The sequence below is a fragment of the Arachis ipaensis genome, chromosome B4 (genome assembly GCF_059453495.1).
Source record: "Arachis ipaensis isolate K30076 ecotype BB chromosome B4, ASM5945349v1, whole genome shotgun sequence".
Taxonomy (NCBI): Eukaryota; Viridiplantae; Streptophyta; class Magnoliopsida; order Fabales; family Fabaceae; genus Arachis; species Arachis ipaensis.
Window position 1 is genome coordinate 25,558,793 of NC_142439.1, and position 6,783 is coordinate 25,565,575.

General features: G+C 37.5%; 1 non-coding gene across 1 annotated transcript; it reads right to left on the reverse strand.

Moving 5' to 3' along the window:
• Window positions 1–6,320: 6,320 nt before the first annotated feature.
• Window positions 6,321–6,428, reverse strand: LOC148566970 (small nucleolar RNA R71). The gene has a single exon (XR_015881937.1). It is a non-coding gene; the product is annotated as a small nucleolar RNA R71 (small nucleolar RNA).
• Between the last annotated feature and the right edge of the window lie 355 nt (window positions 6,429–6,783).

Sequence of the window (6,783 nt, forward strand, 5' to 3'; positions counted from 1 at the left end):
ACTTCCAATTAATCATTCTCCCAGTCAAGGCCTTTTTATTTTGAATAATATAAATTCCTTTTAATTTTCATTGCACTAAATTACAATTGTTTAATTTCTGTTATTCAACTCTCAAAACTCTTGGAAAACTCCTGATTAATAACTTAGCACCCTTTCTAGAAACTCGTTGGGAGACGACCTGGGACTCATACTCCCAATATTTTAATTCTAATTTTTGTGACACCTTTCTAAATTGATGCGGCGGATTTCAGCTGGTTAAGAGCTATACTCGCAACGCTGTTCTTATATTACAATCTCTTAATTGGCCTAATTTCTGCCATGTACCAATTTTTGGCGCCGTTGCCGGGGAGTTGCAATTGTGTGCTAAATTATTAATTAGTGTACATATTTTATTTTTATTTGCATATTTTATTTTATTTTGTTACCATGAGCTACATTTTTCTCTCATTGAATGACGCGTTCATTGCCTGATCTGAGCTTAGCCACATTTGACCCTGAAATTGAAAGAACTATTTCATATATTAGGCGAGCTCAACGCAGGTTAGCCTCTAAGGGTGGTGAAGTGATTGTTATCGATTCACCAGTCTCATTTGAGGGCAAATGTGAACCGCCATCTGAGAGCGAAACAAGCTCCTTTACTACTGATTCAGTTGATTCACGTGCAGATAACATGGCAGTACCTAGGAGGATCACTCTCCAGGAAGCTGGAGCTCCAGACTTTACACTGCAGCTGTATCAAGTGCATCATCCAACTCTGGCTGCAGATTTTGAGCTGAAGACTGCACTAATCAACTTGATGCCCAAGTTTCATGGCTTACCCGCTTAGGAGCCCATCAAGCACCTTAGGAATTTTCAGACAGCCTGTTCTACTGTTAGGCGTCATGGTGCAAATGAAACTTCTATTTTGTTAATCGCCTTCCCGGTTTCTTTTGAGGGAAAGGCAAGGGAGTGGTACTACTCCCAACCTAAAGCAACTGTTACCAACTGGGATATGCTCAGGAGAGAATTTTTGGAAAAATACTTTCCAGCTGAAGTTACAGACAGACTGAGGAAAGAGATCTCCTGCATTGTCCAAGGTGAATCAGAAACTCTCTATGAGTACTGGAAGTATTTTAAGAACCTTCTAGACGCATGCCCCCATCATATGATTGACAGGCTAGTGTTAATCAGTTACTTCACTCAAGGCATGAAGCCTAGGGATAAAACCACACTGGATGGTGCTAGTAATGGTTCTCTGAAGAAGTACAAGACCACAGATGAGGCATAGCAACTGATCAGCGACTTAGCTAAGTCCACCAGGAATCACAAGCACAGGAGCAGCCACTCAAAAGCTATTGCAGAAGTTTCCTCTAGCATTGAGACTTTTGCTCTTACACAGAGTATATGTGAAATGACCAACCTACTGAAGTAAATGCAGTTGAATCAACAACAACAAGCTCAGCCTTCCCCACCACAACAAAGGCAACAGTTAGTTCCTCAAAGAGTATGCAGAATATGTGCTGATTATAGTCATTATACTGATGAATGCCCGCAGCTCCAACAAGAAGACAATACTGTGGCAGCTACTCATAACTTCTATGACCGCCCGAATCAAGGATACAATCAACAAGACAGTAACTACAACCAAGGTGGGAACTATAGCCAAGTATAGCAGGACAACTCCAACCAAGGTTGGAGGGATAATTCCAACCATGGCTGGAGGGACAACTATAACAGAAGAGGCAGAGACAAAAATGGAAATCAGAGGTGGAATAACAACAATAGACAGCAGAATCAGAACCAGCCCTACCGAGCACCTCACCTGAGACAGTCACAAGGACCCCCAGCATAACCAACAATAAGTCCCTCAGATCACTTATCTTACTTCCTCATCAAATGACGAGATGCTTCGTTCTCTTGCATAAGGACAACAAGACATGCAGACTACACTGAACTCTACTCTAAATGGTCTGAATGCCACTTTACAAGCTCTCACCGCCCGGATAGATTCATTACCTGCTTCCACCAACCAACCTTCAAGCTCCATTGGAATTCCTTCTCAACCCTTACCTAATCCCAAAGGTGGCATTAATGCCATCACTTTGAGGTCTGGAACCACATTACAAGAGAGGAACCAAGAGGAGCCAAGCGCACTAGAACACACCCCAGCTGAGGATATGGTAGAAGTAGAAGATGCTGAAGAGGAAGAGGAAGTACAAGACAAGGTTGAAGAAGAAATAGCTCAACAAGGGAATGGAGCACCAAAGGATGCAAAAGCTGTAAGTGGCGCCATTCCTATCCCATTTCCACACCTTGCAAGGAAATCCAGAAAACAGATAGAACTTGATCCCAAAATGGTACAAATTTTCAAAAAGGTTGAGGTAACTGTTCCCTTTTTTATGTTATTCAACAAGTACCTAAATATGCAAAGTTTCTGAAAGATTTATGCATACATAAAGACAAAATTAATGAACTAGAAACAATTTCTTTAGGTAGCTCTATATCTGCTTTAATGGGAGGTATACCTGAAAAATGTAGTGACCCAGGTCCATTGATGAGCGGATAATTTATACGCTTTTTGGCATTGTTTTTAGTATGTTTTTAGTAGGATCTAGTTACTTTTAGGGATGTTTTCATTAGTTTTTATGTTAAATTCACATTTTTGGACTTTACTATGAGTTTGAGTGTTTTTCTGTGATTTCAGGTATTTTCTAGCTGAAATTGAAGGACTTGAGCAAAAATCAGATTCAGAGGTTGAAGAAGGACTGCTGATGCTATTGGATTCTGACCTCCCTGCACTCAAAGTAGATTTTCTGGAGCTACAGAACTCCAAATGGCGCGCTCTCAATGGCATTGGAAAGTAGACATCCAGGGCTTTCCAGAAATATATAATAGTCCATACTTTTCCCGAGTTTAGACGATGCAAAAGGGCATTGAATGCCAGTTCTACGCTGCAGTCTGGAGTTAAACGCCATAAACACGTCACGAACCAGAGTTGAACGCCAGAAACACGTTACAAACTGGCGTTCAACTCCAGAAAGAGCCTCTGCACGTGTAACATTCAAGCTCAGCCCAAGCACACACCAAGTGGGCCCCGAAAGTGGATTTATGGATCAATTACATACTTCTGTAAACCCTAGTAACCTGTTTAGTATAAATAGGACTTTTTACTATTGTATTTTCATCTTCGGATCATCTTTTGATCATTTTTAGATCTCTAGACCTCCATGGAAGGCTGGCCACTTGGCCATGCTTACCCTATGTTCACTTATGTATTTTTCAACGGTAGAGTTTCTTCACTCCAAAGATTAAGGTGTGGAGCTCTGTTGTTCCTCATGAATTAATGCAAAGTACTACTGTTTTTCTATTCAATTCAACTTATTCCGCTTCTAAGATATTCATTCGTACTTCAATCATTATCATTCCCCTACGAACGCGTGCCTGACAACCACTTCCGTTCCACCTTAGATTGGATGATTATCTCTTGGATCTCTTAATCAGAATCTTCGTGGTATAAGCTAGATTGATGGCGGCATTCATGAGAATCCAGAAAGTCTAAACCTTGTCTGTGGTATTCCGAGTAGGATTCTGGGATTGAATGACTGTGACGAACTTCAAACTCGCGAGTGCTAGGCGTAGTGACAGACGCAAAAGGAGGGTGAATCCTATTCCAGTATGGTCCAGAACCTCAGATGATTAGCCGTGCTGTGACAGAGCATTTGGATCATTTTCACAAGAGGATGGGATGCAGCCATTGACCACGGTGATGCCTCCAGATGATTAGCCATGCAGTGACAGCGCATCGGACCATTTTCACAGAGAGGATGAAAAGTAGCCATTGACAATGGTGATGTCCTTACATAAAGTCAGCCATAGAAAGGAGTAGGATTGATTGGATGAAGACAGCAGGAAAGCAGAGGTTTAGAGGAACGAATGCACCTCTATATGCTTATCTGAAATTCCCACCAATGAATTACATAAGTATCTCTATCTTTATTTTCTGTTTATTTACTATTATTATTCGAAAACTCCATAACCATTTGATATCTGCCTGACTGAGATTTACAAGGTGACCATAGCTTGCTTCAAGCCGACAATCTCCATGGGATCGACCCTTATTAACGTAAGGTTTTATTACTTGGATGACCCAGTGCACTTGCTGGTTAGTTGTATCGAAGTTGTGAATGAAAAACGATTTATTAAGACGTGCGTACAGAGTTTTTGGCGCCGTTGCCTGAGATCACAATTTCGTGCACCAAGTTTTTGGCACCGTTGCCAGGGATTGTTCGAATTTGGACAACTGACGGTTCATCATGTTGCTCAGATTAGGTAATTTTCTTCTTATTTTGTTTTCAAAAAAAATATTTTCAAAAAAAAAATTTTTTTCAAAAATCTTCAAAAAAAATTTTTCCTTTATTTTTGAAAAAAAAAATAAAAATTTCTTTTCAAAAAAAATTTTTTATTATGTTCTTCAGAATTTTTAAGAATGAATTCTAGTGTTTCATGAAGCATGTGAAGCCTGGCTGGCTGTAAAGCCATGTCTAATTCTTTTGGATAGGGGCTTCCAACCATCAGCATAGAGGCAAGTTAATTGGAATATCAGATGTTATATGCCTGATTTGTATCTTCTAAGTTTGGTGTCTTGCATGTTTTCTTTGCATTGAAATTTTTTCAAAAATATGTTCTTGATGTTCATCATGATCTTAATAGTGTTCTTGGTGTTCATCTTGACATTCATAGCATTCTTGCATGCATTCATTGTTTTGATCCAAAATTTTCATGCATTGCATCATTTTCATGTTTTTCTCTCTCATCATAAAAATTCAAAAATTAAAAAAATATCTTTCCCTTTTTCTCTCTTAAAATTTCGAAAATTTGGATTGACTTTTTCAAAACTTTTTAAAATTTAGTTGTTTCTTATGAGTCAAATCAAATTTTCAATTTAAAAATCTTATCTTTTTCAAAAATCATATCTTTTTCATTTTTTTTATTTTATTTTCAAAAATTTCAAAAATCCTTTTCAAATTATTTTCAAATTCTTTTTCTTAAATTTATATCATATTTTCGAAAATCACATCATCAATTAATGTTTTGATTCAAAAATTTCAAGCTTGTTACTTGCTTGTTAAGAAAGATTCAAACTTTAAGTTCTAGAATCACATCTTGTGATTTCTTGTGAATCAAGTCATTAATTGTGATTTTAAAAATCAAACCTTTTTCAAAACTAATTTCAATCATATCTTTTCAAAAATATCTTTCTATCTTATCTTTTTCAAAATCATATCTTTTCCATCATATCTTTTTAAAAATCTTATCTTTTTCAAAAATTTGATTTTAAAATATCCCTTCTAACTTCTTATCTTCTTATCTTTTCAAAATTGATTTTCAAAATTTGTTTCAACTAACTAACTAACTTTTTGTTTGTTTCTTATCTTTTTCAAAACTACCTAACTAACCCTCTCTCTCTAATTTTCAAAAATATCTCCCTCTTTTTCAAAAATTCTTTTTAATTAACTAATTGTTTCAAAATTCAATTTTAATTTATTTCTTCTTTTAATTTTTGAAAATCAATAACCATTTTTCAAAAATAATTTTCGAAAATTCTCTCTCTCTCTCATCTCCTTCTATTTATTTATTCATCTACTAACACTTCATCTCACCCAAATTCGAACCCCCTCTTCCATCTGTGTTCGAATTTTCTCTTCTTTCCTTCTTTACATTACATTCTTTTCTTCTACTTACACAGGGACCTCTATACTGTGGTAAAAAGGATCCCTATTATTATTTTTCTGTTCCCTCTTTTTCATATGAGCAGAAGCAAGGACAAGAGTATTCTTGTTGAAGCAGATCCAGAACCTGAAAGGACTCTAAAGAGGAAACTAAGAGAAGCTAAATTACAACAATCCAGCAAGCACCTTTCAGAAATTTTCGAACAAGAAGAGGAGATGGCAGCCAAAAATAATAATAATGCAAGGAGGATGCTTGGTGACTTTACTGAACCTAATTCCAATTTACATGGAAGAAGCATCTCCATCCCTACCCTTGGAGCAAACAACTTTGAGCTGAAACCTCAATTAGTTTCTCTGATGCAGCAGAACTGCAAGTTTCATGGACTTCCATCTGAAGATCCTTTTCAGTTCTTAACTGAATTTTTGCAGATCTGTGATACTGTTAAGACTAATGGAGTAGATCCTGAAGTCTATAGGCTCATGCTTTTTCCTTTTGCTGTAAGAGACAGAGCTAGAGTATGGTTGGACTCTCAACCCAAAGATAGCCTGAACTCTTGGGATATGCTGATCACAGCTTTCTTAGCCAAGTTCTTTCCTCCTCAAAAGCTGAGCAAGCTTAGAGTGGATGTTTAAACCTTCAGACAGAAAGAAGGTGAATCCCTCTATGAAGCTTGCGAGAGATACAAGCAACTGACCAAAAAGTGTCCTTCTGACATGCTTTCAAAATGGACTATTCTGTATATATTCTATGATGGTCTGTCTGAATTAGCTAAGATGTCATTGGATACTTCTGCAGGTGGATCCATTCACCTAAAGAAAACGCCTGCAGAAGCTCAAGAACTCATTGACATGGTTGCTAATAACCAGTTCATGTACACTTCTGAGAGGAATCCTGTGAGTAATGGGACGCCTCAGAAGAAGGGAGTTCTTGAAATTGATACTCTAAATGCCATATTGGCTCAGAACAAAATATTGACTCAGCAAGTCAATATGATTTCTCAGAGTCTAAATGGAATGCAAGCTGCATCCAACAGTACTCAAGAGGCATCTACTGAAGAAGAAGCTTATGATCCTG